This window comes from Dendrobates tinctorius, unplaced genomic scaffold, assembly GCF_039654945.1.
Source record: "Dendrobates tinctorius isolate UK_male_01 unplaced genomic scaffold, ASM3965494v1 ptg000151l, whole genome shotgun sequence".
In the NCBI taxonomy this organism is placed as follows: Eukaryota; Metazoa; Chordata; class Amphibia; order Anura; family Dendrobatidae; genus Dendrobates; species Dendrobates tinctorius.
Genome location: NW_027361818.1, coordinates 30620932 through 30644041, shown reverse-complemented (window position 1 = coordinate 30644041; position 23110 = coordinate 30620932). Strand labels below are relative to the sequence as shown.

At 49.1% G+C, this 23110-nt stretch overlaps 1 pseudogene; it reads right to left on the bottom strand.

Moving 5' to 3' along the window:
* Positions 1 to 1925: 1925 nt before the first annotated feature.
* On the bottom strand, positions 1926 to 2949 carry LOC141050167 (olfactory receptor 5AR1-like; annotated as a pseudogene).
* Positions 2950 to 23110: the final 20161 nt, after the last annotated feature.

Sequence of the window (23110 nt, the reverse complement as noted above, 5' to 3'; positions counted from 1 at the left end):
TCTTATCATTCATTTCTGATAATCGTTCAGAGGACACTGAGTTTTTTTTTTATAAGGATAGTAACTCCTGCTTTCTTTTTAGTGTGTGAGGATGTAAAAAATAAGGAACATTTTTATTACGGTAGTTAATTCTTGGGGATTATTTGAGGAAAATTTGGTTTCTTCTAGCCCAATGATATCCAATTTAGAATGATGTATTACTTTCTATGTCGTAAATCTTTTTTTGTTGCAGTATTGAATCCGTTGACATTAAAGGAAAGAAGTTAAGACTCCTTTATATTGACTATAACATTGGTTATAACATTCAGATAAATATACATATTGCTCAAACATTCGAATGATTATGATGATCCCTACTTTCACCTTACATCTGAAAAAAATCCCACTGAAACAGTAATCTAACATACTCTAAAGAACAAGTAAACAGCCTCCCAACAGTCCCGGAGGATCCTGATGAAATATTAGTCTCCATTGGGGTGGAGCGTCCTGGTAGCCCAACATCCGAGCCTTGTGTTGGAGATGGAAAACATGTTAATCATCACTCCTAATGGAGATTTGCAATCTACAGCAGGATTGGTTGAGATAGTTCGGATTAGATCATGTAGAACCTACTGTACATTCAAATCAGAAAATATTTTTAGTCTTTCCTCTGGACTCATAATAGGAGTAAGTTTCCCGTGATGCATGACCGGAATTTTGGTGGGGAATCTCCAATGATTGGATATGTTCTTTTGTCTAAGAATTTGCCCAATTTTCTAGAAGGATTTCCTTTTGTTTGGTGTCTCTTTTGAAAGATCTGTGTACGCTTTGAGAGCTTGCTATATTTTTTTGCTATTATTCCAAATTGAAGTCAAAATTGCTTGAATTTAGTGGAATCTGCAAATTTCATAGAATCATAGAATGGTAGAGTTGGAAGGGACCTCCTGGGCCATCTGGTCGAACCCCCTGCTCAAAGCAGGATTCACTAAATCATCCCAGCCTGTCTGTCCAGCCTCTGAAGACTTCTATTGAAGGAGAACTCACCACTTCTCGTGGCAGCCTGTTCCACTCATTGATCACTCTAACTGTCAAAAAGTTTTTTCTAATATCTAATCTGTGTCTCCTCCCATTCAGTTTCATCCCATTGCTTCTAGTAATTTGCTTCATGTAATTTGATTCAAAGTTGATCCTCAGCAGATTGTTTTAATAATCTCTAGTGGCTAATGCCCGCATTCTCCACCAATTTGTTAAGAAAGAATAAGGTTAAGTTCACACTAGGTGTTTTTTCAGCCTTTTTTTTCTGTAGCAAAATCTGATCTCTTGGCAGGAAAGAAGCTGCAGAAAAAAAAGCATGTTTTCCTTGTTTTTTCTGCTTAGTTTTTTTGCTGCGGTTTTTGTCATGCTCGAGTTGTCTCTTGTGCATAAAGTTTAGTGTTGAAAAAAAGTCAGATTTTAGCACAAAAACACTCCCAAGCCTGATACCTGCGATTGTTCAGCGTTTTTTCACCACCCATTCTTTTCAATGGGTGAAAAATTCTGAAAAAACGCTGAAAGAAGTGACGTGCTCTAAGTCCAAAAAAAGCACAAAATACTGATGACAAAACAGGCTGTGTGCATGAGATTTCTGAAACCTCATAGACCTTGTTGGTACTGTGAAAACCCCAGCTGAAAATTGCATTAAAAAAGCTGCAAAAATGCCTAGTGTGAACTTAGCCTAAATCTATTTCCTCAGGATTACTTGAGTTTGAAAGTTTATTTAAAAGTAAGATTACAGTAAAATAAAGAGTTTAAGAAAGGAGTATAGGAAGAAAGATGAAAAGAAGTGTGGTCACATTAAATCTCTGCACACTGCCGGTCCATGGCCACATTTTTTTTATTCTTTTTTTTCTTGTCTTTTTTTGCTGTAGCCTCATTTCTAAATAAACTTGTGAGACCATTTTACAAATTCATTTGTTTTCTTTTTTAGATTTTTTACAGTTTTCTAACAGCTTCTGAACTGATGCTGTGATGGACCTTTTCACATCTTGGTTCCTCAGACTATATATAAAGGGATTTAGCATTGGAATCACTGCTGTGTAAAAAACAGAAGCTACTTTGTCTTGTATGGACAAGACCCTGGAAGGAGGATGTAGGTAGGTGAGGAATACAGTTCCAAAGTACATAGCAACACAGATGAGATGAGATGAACAGGTGCTGAAGGCTTTCTTCCGGCCCTCGGCTGAGGACAAGCGTGAAACTGAGAGGATGACTAAAAAGTATGACAGTAGTATAGTCGTCAACATACCCATCCCCAAAATACTGATTATGAGGAAAATTATTATGTCACAAGTAGAAGTATCTGAGCAGGACAATCTGAGGACCAGAGGAGCATCACAAAAAAAGTGGTGAATTAGGTTGAACCCACAGAACTGGAGACTGAAAACACAGGAAGTTTGTACAGAGGACTGGAAAAAGCCAACAGAGAAGGAAAGGAGAACAAAACATAGACATTTCTTCTTAGTCATTATGGAGACATAATGGAGAGGATGGCAGATGGCAACAAAACGGTCATAGGACATGGTGGAGAGAAGAAGAGTCTATGGAGGCCAGAGCGGCATAGAAGAAGAACTGGAGAGCACAAGCTTCAAAAGTGATGGTCTTCTTCAAAGACATAAGATCTAAAAACATCTTAGGGGTTATGGTAGAAGAATAGAAGACGTCCACCAATGAAAGGTAACTGAGGAAGTAATACATCGGGTTCTGGAGGTTGGAGGATCTATGAACAATAGCCACCAGGCCAAGGTTTGCGAATATGGTGACGAGATAGATTACAATAAATAAAGCGAAGAGGAACGTTTTCAGTCTGTTATCATCAGTCAGTCCAGAAAATACAAACACGGCCACTTGGGTCTTATTGGAGACATCTGTGGTGACAGAAACATAAAGATATATAAAATATAACCAGAATCCTAGGAAGCAGATGTACTGCATAGTGCACATTGGTCCCGAAATCCTAAATATGAGTCCAGGATTGCAGTCACCAAAACGCTTTTGAGTTGTTTTTTTTCTCTCATGGCCCCAATTTTTTTGAACTTCTTGCATTTTATAAGGTATTGCTTTTGAGATTAACGTGTTGAATCTATTTTAGCCTGAGAACAATTGAACCTGTCACCTCCAGATAAGCCATTTTCCTGTAGATGTACCGGTAACTACCGTGATAGTCTGAAGGCAAATGGCATTTACAAACTGTGTAGAGGGTTTACTGCAGCAGCGGCTGCAAGGAGAAAATGAAGTTTTCTTCCCCCTGCAGCCTCTCACTTTCAGGCATTGGGGCGGTGCATAGAGCGGTTACAGTTACCGCTAATTATACTGTGAGTGCGCTGTAATCACTCTCCAACACATAGACTGATAGCCAGCCGAGCAGGGGAGTGAAAACTGATTTGTTTGTTCTTATTGCCATCCATGGTATCCATAACATCCTTCTCCAGAATCACATTTTGAAAGCGTCAATTCTGCTATTTGCTTCAAATAACTTTGCTGTAAATTGAATTTCTTTGCCAAAATCAGCTAACTGCTGAGTCAGAATATCAGCAGATTCACTCATCATTAAAAACCACCCAAAATTACACTGAAAAAATTGTAGCAAGTGGTTGTCATCTTGAAGTAGTTGACCATTGTTGACTTTCTGGGATGACTTATTGACTCCTGCATTGAGGCAGGGCTTGGACCCAATAGATCCCTTCCAACTCTACCATTCTATGATTCTCTGACTATGAAAAGGACCTTGGTCCTTGTGGTCTTCTTCAGAGGTTTCACTGTAGTCTTGCAACCATCCATAAATAGCAAGGTGGTCTCACTGGGCTTGGTGAATTAAGTGGCTTATGAAAAAGTGGTGTTAAAAACAGGAGTAGTTGCTGCTGAATGTGATTTAACAATCTTTTATGTGCAGCTTCTTTTATTCGTACTGCTTTGAAACTCTTTTTTACTTGCTTTGTGAAATATCTACTCAAGAGGAGGAGTTATTTCTTCTCAAGGGCTTAATTTAGACCAGAGGACCGAGTCTGTGCTTGGTGAACTAACACTAGAACTACCGGAGGGGTCATTTTGACCCTTTTGCTATTTCTTTTTCCTATAATTTCTAAAATTTTAACAAATGAGTTCTGACTTTTTGTGACTTTTATTTATTCATGGTAGTGTATATTTTAGGGCACAAAAATGAATTGAAACTTTTTCAGGGGCCCGGGTTTTACATTTCATACCTATAAGTACTGAAGGGGTCAATTTGACCCCATACATAAAAGTAGTAGTAGGCAAGTCACCTAATATTACAGAGTACAGAAAATCACAGTGCTTCTCCCTAGTTGTAGAGTGTAATTGCATCTTTGCATATCAGGGATGATTCAGCATTTTGCTTTGTCTAAACTTGTCTGAAGATGTTTGATCACTGTCTCTTGTAGCGATTTCTGTCTGCACTTCAGTAGCAAACATTACAGTTGAAGCTACAGCTCTGCATGTTTGTACAGTGTCATTTTATTACTTCTGCGATCTTACAATTCCCTTTTTGCGGCGTAAATTTGAAGCAGAGTAAGCAGAGGGGTCTGACTAGTGATGAAATTTTGAAATGTCTTCAGAATTTATCTGAAAATGAGTCAGAAGAAGTGGCCCAAAATCCGCAATGTCTGAACCACAAACAAAAGGACAAGAAATCCGTAAGCGTTGAAAATGTGGAGTTGGAAGATGCAACTGTGGCGCCCCTGAGGCTCAGTCGCCACAGAGGTACTGCACCTTCTCCTAAGGTGTGGTGCCCCACCATCCAGGTAAGTTGGAGGCTCCTGACCATGCTCCAACACTCACACCCCACACAATAGAGTAGTTCAGCATAACCACATTGTGGCTCCTTGCTTAGAGAGAGGAAGAGCACCTTTGGTGGTTCCCTGCTTGGAACACTAGACGTGCTGGGAGGTGGGTGGAGTTTAGACGAGATATAAAAGAGCAGGACAGGTTAGGTTCGGGGTTCAGTAGGTCACTCAGAGAGGAGTGAGGAAAGGGGATCCCTGAAAGAGGGATGGAGGAAGGAGTGCTGCAGCTGCCTCAGTGACCTGAGCCAGCTGGCACGGGAAAGGAAGGAAGGAGAAAGACATTGAACCGAAGCCTGAGGTTCCATAGAAGGGAAAAACAAGTACGGAACGTAGGAGTAAAAGGAAACACAGAGGACGTTTGTTAGAGGAAGAACCCTGCCTAGAAGTTCTAAGCGCAAGGTCGGGGCCCGGTCCCCGAGGTTGTATGGACACTAATGGTTCTGCAGCAGACACCTGTGGAGTATTGGGCTGTAAATGCACTACTCCCATCTGAGACTTGGGGGCACAACGCAACATGGATAGAGAGCCGGGACTCAGGAGTAGAGAGTACCTGAAGCAGGCTACAGCTGTCTGCCGTACAAGTAGAGTTCTTGGGAACATCTGTCAGGAGGAACTCCAGTGTAACTCAGTACTAGGAGATCTTCACACTTAAAGGCGCTATAGAGGAGACGTTCAGAAAGGCACATAAGTTGGCGGAGTGTGGAAGGGAGCATTCCATCTTGCCTGGAGGTTGACTGAGTGCCTGACCCGGAGGACACGGCACAGAAGCGGGCACTACAGACTGTGAGTAAAGCTTTGGAACTACATGCCCTGGTGTCCTCCATTCCTTCCTGCGTCCGTCCGCCTGGCACTGCTACATCCCCTGCGCCAGATACTACACCATCTCAGTGTCTCCACAACTACACTGCCATGGGACAACAGCCCTGCCTGTGGAGGGCTATAAAACCATTGCTGCACCACACCATCTGTCCCGGAGGATCTGCATGCAGCGTCGGCTTAACACCTCCCTTGCCGAGCACCACAGGTGGCGTCACAAACTATTCATCTAACTACATTCCACCATTCATATCTTCCTATTACTTGGGCGCCCAGGGCCACGGTCCGGGTCACCGCTGCTGTGACACATCCCCCTGATACCGGCCTGGTACCGAGTACCCCACAGCCCTGGGAGGGCGACCCACAACGAAAACAAAACAACTAAAACTTGCGCAAGCTGTAACAAACCAGTTTGTGGAAAATGCACTGGGAAAGTGGAAGAAAGTACTGTTTGTGTTAACTGTTGGACACCGCATGCAATGACCATGTAAAAGGAAAATGCGTGCTGTACTTGATCTTAACACTGTTCCTACTAAGTTAAAATAAATGTTCTTTAATTTCTTGGCAACAAAAAAGTTATTTTTACTCCAGAGTCAGTACTTTTGAATGGGGGTCAAAATGACCCCTAATGGTAGTTATAGGTATTATGAAACATGTGGTAGTTCTAGTGCTAAGGGGCTTATGATTTGGTGATGTTAAAAAACAGAATTTGAAAGCAGGATTACATTCTTGAAAGTTCTCGCTTCTTCTCTACAATTATTCTTGACAGATAATTAGGAATGAGCGAGTAGTGAAGTATTCGGACTCGCTGTACTCGTTGCTAGTACCTCCTAACACTCAGGTACTCGTAACGAGTAGCGAGTCCAATGTAAGTCTATGGGAAATTATAGTAATAGGTGGGGACTGTGCGAAGACTGTGCCGGGCTGTGCGGGACTGTGCTGAGCTGTGCAGGTACTGTGCGGGGACTGTCCTGGGCTGTGCGGGGACTGTGCGGGCTGTGCGGGACTGTGCTGGCCTGTGCGGGACTGTGCTAGGCTGTGTGGGGACTGTGTGGGCTGTGCAGGTACTGTGCGGGGACTACTGTATGCCGGGCTGTGCGGGGACTGTGCTGGCCTGTGCGGGACTGTGCTGGGCTGTGCGCGACTGTGCTGGGCTGTGCAGGTACTGTGCAGGGACTGTGCCGGGGTGTGCGGGGACTGTGCGGGACTGTGCTGGGCTATGCAGGTACTGTGCGGGACTGTGCCAGGCTGTGCGGGGACTGTGCTGGGCTGTGCAGGTACTGTGCGGGACTGTGCTGGGCTGTGCAGGTACTGTGCGGGACTGTGCTGGGCTGTGCAGGTACTGTGCGGGACTGTGCTGGGCTGTGCAGGTACTGTGCGGGACTGTGCTGGGCTGTGCAGGGACTGTTCGGGGACTGTGCTAGGCTGTGCGGGGACTGTGCTGGCCTGTGCGGGACTGTGCTGGGCTGTGCAGGCACTGTGCGGGGACTGTGCCGGGCTGTGCGGGACTGTGCTGGGCTGTGCGGGGACTGTGCGGGACTGTGCTGGGCTGTGCGGGGACTGTGCTGGGCTGTGCAGGGACTGTGCTGGGCTGTGCGGGGACTGTGCGGGACTGTGCAGGTACTGTCCAGGGACTGTGCCGGTCTGTGCGGGTACTGTGCTGGGCTGTGCAGGTACTGTGCGGGACTGTGCTGGGCTGTGCAGGTACTGTGCGGGACTGTGCTGGGTGGGCGGGGACAGTGCGGGACTGTGCTGGGCTTTGCGGGGACTGTGCTGGGCTGTGCGGGGACTGTGCTGGGCTGTGCGGGGACAGTGCGGGACTGTGCCGGGCTGTGCGGGGACTGTGCTGGGCTGTGCGGGGACAGTGCGGGACTGTGCTGGGCTGTGCGGGGACTGTGCTGGGTTGTGCGGGGACTGTGCTGGGCTGTGCGGGGACAGTGTGGGACTGTGCTGGGCTGTGCGGGGACTGTGCTGGGCTGTGCGGGGACTGTGCTGGGCTGTGCGGGGACTGTGCTGGGCTGTGCGGGGACTGTGCGGGACTGTGCTGGGCTGTGCGGGGACTGTGCTGGGCTGTGCGGGGACTGTGCTGGGCTGTGCGGGACTGTGCTGGGCTGTGCAGGTACTGTGCGGGACTGTGCTGGGCTGTGCAGGTACTGTGCGGGACTGTGCTGGGTGGGCGGGGACAGTGCGGGACTGTGCTGGGCTTTGCGGGGACTGTGCTGGGCTGTGCGGGGACTGTGCTGGGCTGTGCGGGGACAGTGCGGGACTGTGCCGGGCTGTGCGGGGACTGTGCTGGGCTGTGCGGGGACAGTGCGGGACTGTGCTGGGCTGTGCGGGGACTGTGCTGGGTTGTGCGGGGACTGTGCTGGGCTGTGCGGGGACAGTGCGGGACTGTGCTGGGCTGTGCGGGGACTGTGCTGGGCTGTGCGGGGACTGTGCTGGGTTGTGCGGGGACTGTGCTGGGCTGTGCGGGACTGTACTGGGCTGTGCGGGGACTGTGTGGGACTGTGCTGGGCTGTGCGGGGACTGTGCTGGGCTGTGCAGGGACAGTGCGGGACTGTGCTGGGCTGTGCGGGGACAGTGCGGGACTGTGCTGGGCTGTGCGGGACTGTGCCGGGCTGTGCGGGGACAGTGCGGGACTGTGCTGGTCTGTGCGGGGACTGTGCTGGGCTGTGCGGGGACTGTGCTGGGCTGTGCGGGACTGTGCTGGGCTGTGCGGGGACTGTGCGGGACTGTGCTGGGCTGTGCGGGGACAGTGCGGGACTGTGCTGGGCTGTGCGGGACTGTGCTGGGCTGTGCGGGACTGTGCTGGGCTGTGTGGGGACTGTGCTGGGCTGTGCGGGGACTGTGCTGGTCTGTGCGGGGACTGTGCTGGGCTGTGCGGGGACAGTGCGGGACTGTGCTGGGCTGTGCGGGACTGTGCTGGGCTGTGCGGGACTGAGCTGGGCTGTGCGGGGACTGTGCGGGACTGTGCGGGGACTGTGCTGGGCTGTGCTGGGCTGTGCGGGACTGTGCTGGGCTGTGCGGGGACTGTGCTGGGCTGTGCGGGGACTGTGCTGGGCTGTGTGGGGACTGTGCTGGGCCAGTGCGGGACTGTGCTGGGCTGTGCGGGACTGTGCTGGGCTGTGCGTGACTGTGCTGGGCTGTGCGGGGACTGTGCTGGGCTGTGCTGGGCTGTGCGGGGACTGTGCTGGGCTGTGCGGGGACTGTGCTGGGCTGTGCGGGGACTGTGCGGGACTGTGCTGGGCTGTGCGGGGACTGTGCGGGACTGTGCTGGGACATATAGTAAGACAAGAAAAAGGTCAAACCCATAAAGGGAGCACCTCTATTGCATAAGAAATATATATATATATATATATATATATATATAACACATATATGTATAATACAAAATTTGAGTTTTTATTGTTCACCAAGAAAAGAAATATACAAAGACAGAGCAAAACACATGTACAGTAAAAACAATTAAAATTGCATCTGTATGCAAAGGAGACTCAAAACCAAATGCCACACCTCAGTATAAAGGTCATGGCAAACCACACAGGCTCCCATGAAAAGCATAGATGAATATAACTGGCTTAAAGGCTGTGTACCTACAAATGAATAAATAAATATATGCCACCAAACCTTATAGTATATAAGTCTAATATGTGCAAAATATTGCATACACACAAAAAGTAACAAATATACAAGACCAAAACGGGTCCGACAGCATTTGTGAACAAAAAAGTAGAGAGATTTTCCAGCTGAGAAGACGGAGCAAAAGGGGAGGAAATTGTTCACTGATTCAAATGTGGAGGACATATGACAAATAGAAATGTCCCAAAGATAGCAAAACTGGATGAGTGTATAAAAACACTCTCAAATACAAAAAACTGAAAAACAGGGCAATGATGTGTCCCAAGATTCAGAAAAAGCCACCAAGGATAAAGGGAGCCAATGTGTGGGATGTGATCCCACACATATCGCCACACAAGAGGTGGCTTCCTCAGGGAAAAAGTGAGCGGGGACTGTGCGGGCTGTACAGCTACTATGCAGGTACTGTGCTGGCCTGTGCGGGACTGTGCGGGACTGTGCTGGCCTGTGCGGGCTGTGCAGGTACTGTGCGGGACTGTGCTGGGCTTTGCAGGTACTGTGCGGGGACTATGCCGTGCTGTTTGGGACTGTGCTGGCCTGTGCGGGACTGTGCGGGGACTGTGCTTGGCTGTGTAGGGGGGACTGTGCGGGACTGTGCTGGCCTGTGCAGAACTGTGCGGGCTGTGCAGGTACTGTGCGGGGACTGTGCGGGCTGTACAGGTACTGTGCGGGACTGTGCTGGCCTGTGCGGGCTGTGCAGGTACTGTGCGTGCGGGACTGTGCCGGGCTTTGCAGGTACTGTGCGGGACTGTGCGGGCTGTACAGGTACTGTGCGGGACTGTGCTGGCCTGTGCGGGACTGTGCGGGCTGTACAGGTACTGTGCGGGACTGTGCTAGCCTGTGCGGGACTGTGCGGGCTGTGCAGGTGCTGTGCGGGACTGTGCTAGCCTGTGCAGGACTGTGCGGGCTGTGCAGGTACTGTGCTGGCCTGTGCGGGACTGTGCGGGCTGTGCGGGACTGTGCGGGCTGTACAGCTACTGTGCAGGTACTGTGCTGGCCTGTGCGGGACTGTGCGGGCTGTACAGCTACTGTGCGGGACTGTGCTGGCCTATGCGGGACTGTGCAGGCTGTGCAGGTATTGTGCGGGACTGTGCTGGGCTTTGCAGGTACTGTGCGGGGACTATGCCGGGCTGTTTGGGACTGTGCTGGCCTGTGCGGGATTTTGCTGGGCTGTGCGGGACTGTGCTTGCCTGTGCGGGATTTTGCTGGGCTGTGCGGGGACTGTGCTTGGCTGTGCAGGTACTGTGCGGGACTGTGCTGGGCTTTGCAGGTACTGTGCGGGACTGTGCTGGGCTTTGCAGGTACTGTGCGGGGACTATGCCGTGCTGTTTGGGACTGTGCTGGCCTGTGCGGGACTGTGCTGGGCTGTGCGGGGACTGTGCTTGGCTGTGTGGGGGGAACTGTGCGGGCTGTGCGGGACTGTGCTGGCCTGTGCAGGACTGTGCGGGCTGTGCAGGTACTGTGCGGGACTGTGCTGGGCTTTGCAGGTACTGTGCGGGACTGTGCTGGGCTGTGCGGGGACTGTGCGGGACTGTGCTGGGCTGTGCGGGGACAGTGCGGGACTGTGCTGGGCTGTGCGGGACTGTGCTGGGCTGTGCGGGACTGTGCTGGGCTGTGTGGGGACTGTGCTGGGCTGTGCGGGGACTGTGCTGGTCTGTGCGGGGACTGTGCTGGGCTGTGCGGGGACAGTGCGGGACTGTGCTGGGCTGTGCGGGGACTGTGCTGGGCTGTGCGGGACTGTGCTGGGCTGTGCGGGGACTGTGTGGGACTGTGCTGGGCTGTGTGGGGACTGTGCTGGGCCAGTGCGGGACTGTGCTGGGCTGTGCGGGGACTGTGTGGGACTGTGCTGGGCTGTGTGGGGACTGTGCTGGGCCAGTGCGGGACTGTGCTGGGCTGTGCGGGGACTGTGCTGGGCTGTGCGGGGACTGTGCTGGGCTGTGCGGGGACTGTGCGGGACTGTGCTGGGCTGTGCGGGGACTGTGCGGGACTGTGCTGGGACATATAGTAAGACAAGAAAAAGGTCAAACCCATAAAGGGAGCACCTCAATTGCATAAGAAATATATATATATATATATATATATATATATATATATATATATAACACATATATGTATAATACAAAATTTGAGTTTTTATTGTTCACCAAGAAAAGAAATATACAAAGACAGAGCAAAACACATGTACAGTAAAAACAATTAAAATTGCATCTGTATGCAAAGGAGACTCAAAACCAAATGCCACACCTCAGTATAAAGGTCATGGCAAACCACACAGGCTCCCATGAAAAGCATAGATGAATATAACTGGCTTAAAGGCTGTGTACCTACAAATGAATAAATAAATATATGCCACCAAACCTTATAGTATATAAGTCTAATATGTGCAAAATATTGCATACACACAAAAAGTAACAAATATACAAGACCAAAACGGGTCCGACAGCATTTGTGAACAAAAAAGTAGAGAGATTTTCCAGCTGAGAAGACGGAGCAAAAGGGGAGGAAATTGTTCACTGATTCAAATGTGGAGGACATATGACAAATAGAAATGTCCCAAAGATAGCAAAACTGGATGAGTGTATAAAAACACTCTCAAATACAAAAAACTGAAAAACAGGGCAATGATGTGTCCCAAGATTCAGAAAAAGCCACCAAGGATAAAGGGAGCCAATGTGTGGGATGCGATCCCACGCATATCGCCACACAAGAGGTGGCTTCCTCAGGGAAAAAGTGAGCGGGGACTGTGCGGGCTGTACAGCTACTATGCAGGTACTGTGCTGGCCTGTGCGGGACTGTGCGGGACTGTGCTGGCCTGTGCGGGCTGTGCAGGTACTGTGCGGGACTGTGCTGGGCTTTGCAGGTACTGTGCGGGGACTATGCCGTGCTGTTTGGGACTGTGCTGGCCTGTGCGGGACTGTGCGGGGACTGTGCTTGGCTGTGTAGGGGGGACTGTGCGGGACTGTGCTGGCCTGTGCAGAACTGTGCGGGCTGTGCAGGTACTGTGCGGGGACTGTGCGGGCTGTACAGGTACTGTGCGGGACTGTGCTGGCCTATGCGGGCTGTGCAGGTACTGTGCGTGCGGGACTGTGCCGGGCTTTGCAGGTACTGTGCGGGACTGTGCGGGCTGTACAGGTACTGTGCGGCACTGTGCTGGCCTGTGCGGGACTGTGCGGGCTGTGCAGGTGCTGTGCGGGACTGTGCTAGCCTGTGCAGGACTGTGCGGGCTGTGCAGGTACTGTGCTGGCCTGTGCGGGACTGTGCGGGCTGTGCGGGACTGTGCGGGCTGTACAGCTACTGTGCAGGTACTGTGCTGGCCTGTGCGGGACTGTGCGGGCTGTACAGCTACTGTGCGGGACTGTGCTGGCCTATGCGGGACTGTGCGGGCTGTGCGGGACTGTGCTGGCCTGTGCAGGACTGTGCAGGCTGTGCAGGTATTGTGCGGGACTGTGCTGGGCTTTGCAGGTACTGTGCGGGGACTATGCCGGGCTGTTTGGGACTGTGCTGGCCTGTGCGGGATTTTGCTGGGCTGTGCGGGACTGTGCTTGCCTGTGCGGGATTTTGCTGGGCTGTGCGGGGACTGTGCTTGGCTGTGCAGGTACTGTGTGGGACTGTGCTGGGCTTTGCAGGTACTGTGCGGGACTGTGCTGGGCTTTGCAGGTACTGTGCGGGGACTATGCCGTGCTGTTTGGGACTGTGCTGGCCTGTGCGGGACTGTGCTGGGCTGTGCGGGGACTGTGCTTGGCTGTGTGGGGGGAACTGTGCGGGCTGTGCGGGACTGTGCTGGCCTGTGCAGGACTGTGCGGGCTGTGCAGGTACTGTGCGGGACTGTGCTGGGCTTTGCAGGTACTGTGCGGGACTGTGCTGGGCTGTGCGGGGACTGTGCGGGCTGTACAGCTACTGTGCAGGTACTGTGCTGGCCTGTGCGGGACTGTGCGGACTGTACAGCTACTGTGCTGGTACTGTGCTGGCCTGTGCGGGACTGTGCGGGCTGTACAGCTACTGTGCTGGTACTGTGCTGGCCTGTGCGGGACTGTGCGGCCTGTACAGCTACTGTGCGGGACTGTGCTGGCCTGTGCGGGACTGTGCGGGCTGTGCGGGACTGTGCTGGGCTGTGCGGGGACTGTGCTTGGCTGTGTGGGGGGGACTGTGCGGGCTGTGCGGGACTGTGATGGGCTGTGCGGGGACTATGCGGGTTGTGCAGGTACTGTGCGGGACTGTGCTGGGCTTTGCAGGTACTGTGCGGGGACTATGCCGTGCTGTTTGGGACTGTGCTGGCCTGTGCGGGACTGTGCTGGGCTGTGCGGGGACTGTGCTTGGCTGTGTGGGGGGGGACTGTGCGGGCTGTGCAGGACTGTGCTGGGCTTTGCAGGTACTGTGCGGGGACTGTGCCGTGCTGTTTGGGACTGTGCTGGCCTGTGCGGGGACTGTGCTGGGCTGTGCGGGGACTGTGCTGGGCTATGCGGGGACTGTGCTGGGCTGTGCCGAATATTGCGAGGCGAGTAGTGAAATACTCGCCAGGATTGGAGTACCGTGAGTACCGCATTACTCGCCGAGTACCGAATCCTAACGAGTATACTCGCTCATCCCTACTGGTGATGGATAGTAGGATTGGAGGTTCTGTTGAATGCACAGTCTACCGTCTGCCATATGTATGCAGAACTGGAGTTCTCGGGTAATTACTGATGCGGCAGATATGAGCACATTGCTCACCTATATGCTCGAACTGGAAATCTGCAAGCAGAAAATGCAACGCTCAGGGCAACTGACCATCTGGAGAAGGAGCATGCTGCCCAATGAGCAAGCGATGGATGGTGTTGCTCAAAGTTCATAGCTGAGACTGCTAGTTGTCATTAATGACGTAGAAGATTGGATATAGTGTAATTTCTGGTTTTTGCAGATGACACCAAGCTATAAGGCAGTCTACGGAAAATGTTCATAACCTCAAAGCACCCTGGAAGAAATGTTTGGACATCCACTTGTCATTTCAGGCTCACTGTGGATAAAAGTTAAGTCATGCATCCGGGTACTAATAATCTGGGGGCACCATATGCTCTACGTGAAATAAAACCAGAAGAGTCACTTGTAAAGAAGGATCTGGGTGGGGAAATGTATAATATTCTGAATGTTGGAGATGAAAATGTTCTGAATGTTCATCCACTCGATTGGCGTTTGTGATCAGGAGGGAAAATTCTCAGATTGGTTCATACATTATGGTTCTATCTCTACCCCTCGCTTTATTGGATATTCGCTCCCATCCCTCGGGATGAACTTGATGGACATGTGTCTTTTTTTACACCGCATTTACTATGTAGCTACAGTATGTAATTATATGTCATTGTTTAATTTCTTTTACGCTTGTACTTGTGCACCAGAGAATTCTTTGGTGCCTCAACTCATGGCAATAATAAGGGCTCTTGTAAAACATAATTACATATTTCTAGCGAGGGCTGTAAAAGGAGAAAAGGAAGTGGCACATGAACAACCACAACGCATGATCCAGGCCACCAGAATGATATAATCTTTCCTTCCTGATCACAATGGTCAATGGACCAAACAACAAAACCCATGACGTCCATTAGACAAGTTCACATGAAGCTTCATCTGAAGCAGATTATTTGCAGAGGGAAACATCTCTAGGAATCTATTAGATGTTTCTGAGGATATGGCAGCATTACCTCTATTGGTTCCACTGTATCTCAGTTCATCTTGTACAATCAGGTCCAACCATAATAAGGTTCTATAGACAATCTGGTGTCTTATGACCTTTCTTGGTCTGTCATCCACCAACCACTTATTAGGTTTAATAACCTGGTTGCTCTCCATCTCAGTGCTGATTATAATGGTGGTGACTTTCTGTGGAAAGTTGACTTTGGGTCCCTCAACCACAATTGTACAACTGCTGCTTCTGCACCATCAGTAACGAGGCCAATGTTCTTTGGTTCATCCAATCGGGGTTGTGAAGCTCTAATAATGTGAGGGGCTATGAAGGAAGAATGGAAGGGGACTGTTCAGAACAGATGGAACAGGACATTTACACTCTTACCTTTTTTGTCTTGTGTGTTTTTCATTTTTTTTTCTTACTTGAAGTTAGGTCAAGTTATTTCCTACATTATTTCCTGGACTGGAAATCATGACAACGGTTATCGTTACATGCGACATGGGATCCAATGTTCCAGCCAAATGTAATAAATTAATGTTATGCAAAAAAATCTTAGTAAATCATGATCAATGTCATTAACAGCTCACAGAATTTTTTTTGGGTGAGGTTTTTGAAAAAAAATGAATCAATTTTGGAATTTAAAGAAAATTTTAGAAAGATCTAGTGCAGAATGACTAGGACTTCTGGGAATGGTTCAGGAAAGGTCGACCCCATCACATGCCTTGTTTGTCTCATATCTGTATTCTATGGCTTTAGTATACAGAGATGTAAATCCTCAGCTCTTTATCTTTGCCTCATCTACCCCTGGAGGATGATTTTCCAGAGATCTCAGGTCTGATTGCTAGATTACTACCTTGTGCTTATACATCTATAGGGAATTTATCATATTAATTTATCAAACCTACCTCAGAAGATTTCTCTCAATGGATTCTTGTGTCAGTTATGTGTAAGATCAAAGAATAAGTCCATATTGAGCCTGAACAATGACTTTTCTGTCAAAGATTTTAGATTTTAGTTTTTTGACCCAAACTTTTATTGAATGCAGATAATAAGAACTTGCATAAGTGGTTAGTAATAATGTGATTGTCTGGTGGATAAAATTTATTAATAAAAGTTCCCTAAAATGTAGCAATAAAAATGATCCTCATTCTCTGCTCTTGCCTACATGTCCTATTCTGGTGCTTACAAGATCACTGCTGGTTTGTGCTTCCTAGTTCTTTTCTTGACATACCAGAGATGGTTAATGATACTTCCCGGCCAATCACTGGTGAAGTGGGTCTCTGGTTTCTGCTCAAACAGTGATTGTCTGAGTGAACATTGCCAACCATTCCTGGTTTTACGAGAACAGAAAAGCACAAACCAGTATGGCTCTAGTAAGGCAGATGGAGAAAATGAGTGGACCTGTGCCATCATCCAGTGTGGTCATAGGTGGCTAAGGAGGCAACATTCCGTAACCTATTTGCGCTCTCATGGTGTCTCCCCTGGCTTCAGCGTTGTCCCGGCGTGTCTCCTCCGCTGCTTTACTACCTCCCCTTTACCAAACTGGATGTGCAAGGAAAGTAAGGGTTTATTTTCATTCCGATATTTGTGTCCCATTGACTTGCATTGGTTTCCGGTATCAGAATCGTCGATACCCGATATTTTTGGGGTATCGGTCCGATCCAATCCGATCCGATATTTCCCGATATCGGAAGGTATCGCTCAACACTACTTAAGACCAAAAGGAGTCCTGAAACTGAGGGTTGTAATCCACTTAACCTCCTTCTGTGATAGAATTTTCTTCCAATTTCCGCCCCTAATGTCAATCTGATTTTTATCCATACCACTGACTGTGAATTGGAAAGACTCACGTTAATGAAACATTTTGAAATGACGGAGAAGGGTCTTTGGTTGAGCAAGATCGGTAATTTTAAGTGGACCCATAATGTCAAGGACATGCTCACGGTGGTGAGGTCTCTGTAAGCTTTATTGCATGGGCAGCGGGCACTGTAGATGACTTCACAAAATAATCATTCAAAGCTCCATGTGCCAAAGACGCTTGGAACAATAAATGAAATAAAACTGGAGAAAAGTTGCTGCCCAAAAGGTTGACCTCCAACAAGTCAATGTACTATAAAACAAAATAAATTAATGGAAACCAGGAAAAATAAAGAGTACAGAGAAGAAAATAAGATATAGTAAAAGAGTCCAAATGGAAGCAATTCTAATCCTGAACCAGGAGTTTTATTAGGCACATGAGGATGATAGCCCAAGTTGGAATCTTAAAAGAATTTTGGAGCTGTTATACAAAGAGATCTTCGTCATTTGCATAAGTAACAAACAATACATTACAGTTTACAGATTACTATAGATTAGTGTGCAAAAAATGATGAAAGCTTAATTGTTTTGGTTCTATGGGTTATGGATGTCTGAATAGATCACCTATTTCCTTTTATTGTGAATTCTAGGGTGTAACACTTTCTTTCTGCCACAGGATGTCCCCGTGGTCCTGTATTGGCATAAGACACGGCATACTGTAGTGATTGCTCAGATTATCTCCATCTTGCCATTAGTGATGAACGCTCGCACTTTATATATCCAGAATTCCCTACTCGAGTAATCTCATCAGTCTAAAGTTTACGTGATCATTAAAGCTGCTCCAACATCTAATGCCGTGTGATGTGAATGCCAACAATACCACTCTATAACAGAAAAACTCGCACTGTTTGTTAGACATCTCTAAGAACGAGCAACTAAGAATTAAGAATACATTTAACCGGAATTCACACAAATATTCGGCAATAAAAAAGCTTTTGCCAACACACAGAAGAACCAAACCCTCCACCTAACGAGCCCTGTCTAGACTCTCCTCCGGGTCTCCTTACTCTCTCTGGTCTCCTTGGTTCCTTCCTTGCCACATCTCCAGCGCTCTCGTGCCATCCACCACTCCATTATGGTCATTGACATCACGATACTCAACACCACCACTAATACTGAGGGAAAGGAGTGCGCTGAGATACCCTCGTCTCCAATGAGATGAGTGTACTTGATGATATTCGCCAATCTCAAATTCGTCAAGAACGTAGCACATTCCGATTCATGTTCGCTTTCACAAGCATTTTTACTCACAGTTGGCAACACTCCATCACAGATCAGTAAATCATTGCGTTTCCACTAATGCTTTTGTTAAGACTTTGGCTAGGATAGTGGTGCTGAATGATGAGCTGAGTGGATGGGGGACGTGTTTAATAAGGGGAGGGTGTGTGTTTAGGTCAGAGAAGCTGCAGAGCGAGTTAAAATGCTCGAGAATCCAAACACAAATCCGAATGTCCTACATTTGTGCTGAATTCCAAATTATTATTATTATTATTTATTGTTATAGCGCCATTTATTCCATGGCGCTTTACATGTGAGGAGGGTATACATAATAAAAACAAGTACAGTAATCTTAAACAATACAAGTCACGACTGGTACAGGATGAGAGAGGACCCTGCCCGTGAGGGCTCACAATCTACAACGGGATGGGTGAGGATACAGTAGGCGAGGGTAGAGCTGGTCGTGCAGCGGTTTGGTGGATCGGTGGTTACTGCAAGTTGTAGGCTTGTCGGAAGAGGTAGGTCTTCAAGTTCTTTTTGAAGGTTTCCATGGTAGGCGAGAGTCTGATATGTTGTGGTAGAGAGTTCCAGAGTAGAGGGGATGTGCGGGAGAAATCTTGTATGCGATTGTGGGAAGAGGAGATAAGAGGGGAGTACAGAAGGAGATCTTGTGAGGATCGGAGGTTTCGTGCAGGTAAGTACCAGGAGACGAGGTCACAGATGTACGGAGGACTCAGGTTGTGGATGGCTTTGTATGTCATGGTTAGGGTTTTGAACTGGAGTCTTTGGGTAATGGGGAGCCAGTGCAGAGATTAATAGAGGGGAGAGGCCGGGGAATAGCGGGGGGACAGGTGGATTAGTCAGGCAGCAGAGTTAAGAATAGATTGGAGGGGTGCGAGAGTGTTAGAGGGGAGGCCACAGAGCAGGAGGTTGCAGTAGTCAAGGCAGGAGATGATGAGGGCATGGACTAGGGTTTTTGCAGATTCTTGGTTGAGGAATGTACGGATCCGTGAAATATTTTTGAGTTGAAGTCGGCAGGAAGCGGAAAGGGCTTGGATATGTGGTTTGAAAGAGAGATCAGTGTCAAATTGGCAAACTTTTCCCGAACAAGTATGCTTATCTCTAGCCATCATCAGCATCCCGGTTCTGCTCATCTACATGCTGGAGCACATTTTGAGTAGTCTGCATTAGGAGGTGGTGGTCCCAGAGGAAGAGGTGGAAGCAGAAGAGGATGAAGAAGAGATAACAATATCTCTAAGTTCCACACTGTCGTCGCACAGGCGGGGGCCATGGGAGGGTGGATTACAGCGATCGAGGGGGGAACATGGTACCAGACAAACTTTTAGTGAAGGTGCAGGAGGCAAGGAGCAAATGGAGGTGGACAAGGAGGAAGAGGTGATGGATGCGTAACAGTCAGGAGACGAAGAAAATAATGATCCCCTTTCTGTTGTTCACGGTTGACGGGAGGGGAGAAAGGAAGCAACCTTGAGTGTTACTTCGCCACCAACACACCATGGACTTGGACCATAGGGAAGCGCTCAACACATGAGTGCCTTCTTGCTGCTCTATCTTCAACATGACTCCCATATTCTTAGGGTTAGAAATAGTGCTGACTACTGGTCTGCAACTCTGTTAGATCCACGGTACAAGAGTAAATTTTGCCAGTTGTTTCCCCTCTGGAAAGTTATGTGTGCATGCTGGAATATCGAAACACGCATGCATACAATACTAATAGAGCCATTTCCTAAGACAGCAATGAGGCACACAGTATGCATCGCAGTTCTAGACTTCCAACCCCGAGAATGTCAAAGTGTCATCGCAAAAACATTAGCAGCAGCAATAGTGTAAGTGGCTTAAGCAATTTCTGTGAGTCGTTTAACACAATATTTAGACCGGCCCGTGCACCAGCAGAACAGAGTACCAGTCTGACAACTGTAGAGGATGGGGCAGGAGTATCTCGAGCTCAATATCAATGCCATAAGAGAGTGTTTGGACCCTTTTGCATTTTTAGTCTTCTAAATTGTAAGAGTGGCATGAGCTCGCCTGTCATGCCTTGGAGGTTTTGTTATTCCTGGCAGCCAGCATTCTCTCAGAACGCGTTTTCACCACTGCTAGTGGTGTCCTGACGGTTAAGTACATATGGCTGTCCCCTGAAACTGTAGACCACCTAACTTTAATCAAAATGAAAAAGTAGTTGAGATCTCATGGATCTCAAAGACTTTTGCACCCCTGTCACAGACTGGGCAGGCTAGATGATGGAATAGTTTTTAGTGTCATGCATTGATCCCGAGTTATTGCCGTTTGTCACACCCTTAGCGAGACTTCTGTGCCTGCTGTTGCTACTGCTGCTGATGTTTCAAACAGTTTTTTGAAATGTGGAGACTCCAAGCTGGGTCTCCATCTTGTGGATTGCCTGTAGTAGTAGGTGTTTCAGAGGCCTATTATACTGTTTCTACTCTATGGAAATTGATGCCACTTTAGTAGTAAGTTTTTGAAATGTGAAGACTCCAAGTTGGGTCTCCATCTGGAGGGTCTGCACTTACTTTCACACCTCTCTTACTAGCCTTACATTTTTCTACCAACAGTACTGTATGAAACAGATGATTGTGCCATTTATGTGTGGCTAGGAAAAAAAAGCTGTTGCATGAGGTATCAGGGTTCCCTATAAAGAGGGACTACACTGCTCCCTTAACCACCAGGTCTTATTTTAAACTTCAATTCTGTTAGAGTGTTAGAGTGTTAGCGACTCCTGGAGTGGACCCTCTGGGTCGCGGCACCAACCCTCCCAGGGCGAGCTAGCCTAGTGAGGACCACCCCCTATACAGGGAGTGTCAGGAGCAAGCCCCAGGGGATACGATACCACGACTGCTGGCACCAGGCGGCCGGCTCACAGGAGATACGAGACTGTGTGACTGGAGGGTGTAGGATACTAGGGAACACAGGAGAGTACACGGGAGTGTGCTGAGTACAGGGTAGTGCTAGACGGGTACACGTGGGCACATAAGGCGTGTAGCAAGTAACAGAACACAGGAATAGAGTGAATGCCAGGAGGCACGGCGGAGCAAGAAACAAGGGACAGGATACGAGAGCAAGTGCCAGGAGGCACAACTGAGGACCGAGCCCTATACAGCACTGACAGGAGCGCGCAAGCGCAAATGTGGCATGGAGGAGGAGACCCGGGGACGAGAGTTGCGCGTGCGCACCCGACGGGGACCCCTGAGGGACCGCCGTACCGGAGGGAGTGACGTCGGGGCCGAAGCCCCGCCTCCTGGTGAGCGCGGCATAACAGTACCCCCTCCTTTAAGCCCCCTCTCTCTAGAACTGGAAAATAGCACCTTGACACTAGGAGCGGGATCCAGACACTTCCTAACTGCATGAGGACCAATGAGATCCAGAGTCTCAATACAAGAAAATTCGGTCTCCTGCCATACCCTGGAGAACTCCACGGACAGAGAGTCGGAGGCAGGTATCCCCGAGACAGGTCGAACCGGCAGAGGCACACAGACATACATGGAGGCCGAAGTGGTGGTGCAGTCATTGGAAGTCAATTCATCCTTAGGAGGCGAGCTGTCGGAGGATGGTTGCTTGGGAAGTCTCTTCTTGGCACACGATGGGCAAGCAGCCACGAAGTATTTGACGTCCTGAGCAATAGACGGCCACCAGTAATCGTGGGATAAACGGGAGAGTGTCCTCTTGGCACCAACATGACTGGCAGCCGGAGAAGAATGTCCCCAGGATAACACACCTTTACGGTTACCTTTAGACACAAAGGTCTCCCCTGGACGCTGGGGCGTCAACTTGACGGAAGCCACGGTAATTACCTTGGGACGGTCACTTGACGGAGGTGGAGACTGACTCTCAGCCCCCCTGTTGATAATGTCACAAGTCACAGACCGGTTGCTTGAAGGATGTGGAGACTGACTCTCAGCCTCCTTCTTGACAATGTCACAAGTCACAGACGGGATGCTTGACGGATGTGGAGACTGACTCTCAGCCTCCTTCTCGACAATGTCATAAGTCACAGACGGGATGCTTGACGAATGTGGAGACTGACTCTCAGCCTCCTTCTCGACAATGTCACAAGTCACAGACAGGATGCTTGACGGATGTGGAGACTGACTCTCAGCCTCCTTCTCGACAATGTCACAAGTCACAGACGGGATGGTGGACGGCGGACCTATACCCGTCGAAGACGAGCAAGCAGGGTTCTTCGGATGAATGAACAGCAGGCAACTCTTTTGACAGGACGGTCCCCAACGGAGTATATCACCAGATTGCCAGTCCAGGGTCGGCCTATGAATACGTAACCAAGGAAGGCCAAGAAGAAGGGTATGAGGCGAAGTCGGCAATACGTAGAAGGAGATCCGCTCCCGATGACATGTGCCAATCTGCAACTCAACTTCCTCAGTGACCTGGTTAACGGTGTCCTGCAAGGGCTTATCGTCGACCGGAACTACTGACCTAGGAGACTCCAGGGATCTGACAGGGATGCGAAACTTCTTAACTGCCTCGAGACTAATAAAGTTACCCACTGCGTCAGAGTCCACAATAGCTTTCACAGTAAAAGTCTCGAAACCAAAATTCAGGGAGACAGGCACGGTCAGGGGTAGAGAGGAATCACATACACTTGGGGAGACCTCACTTAACAGTCCCAGGCGGAGAGACTTCCCCGGTCTCTTGGGACATGAGCGTAGAAAGTGGGAGGCATCCCCACAATAGAAACAGAGCCCTTGTGCCTGCCTTTTCACACAACGCCGTTGAGCTATCTGGAGGCGATCCACCTGCATAGGCTCAGGTACCGGATCTGCCACAGATAACTCGGGTAACGGATGAGAAAAACTGCGAGTGGACGAAGAGAGGCGAGAGGACCCTCTCTCTCTGGCTGACTCGCGGGTGCGCTCCTGGAAGCGCAAATCAATGCGTGTCGCGAGAGAGATAAGATCCTCCAAATTGGTAGGGGTATCTCGGCCCGCCAGTTCGTCTTTGATCCGACCGGACAGACCACGCCAAAAGGCCCCTACGAGGGCATCATTATTCCAACCTAGCTCAGAGGACAAAGTGCGAAAACATATCGCGTATTGTCCAACCGATAGAGAACCTTGACGAA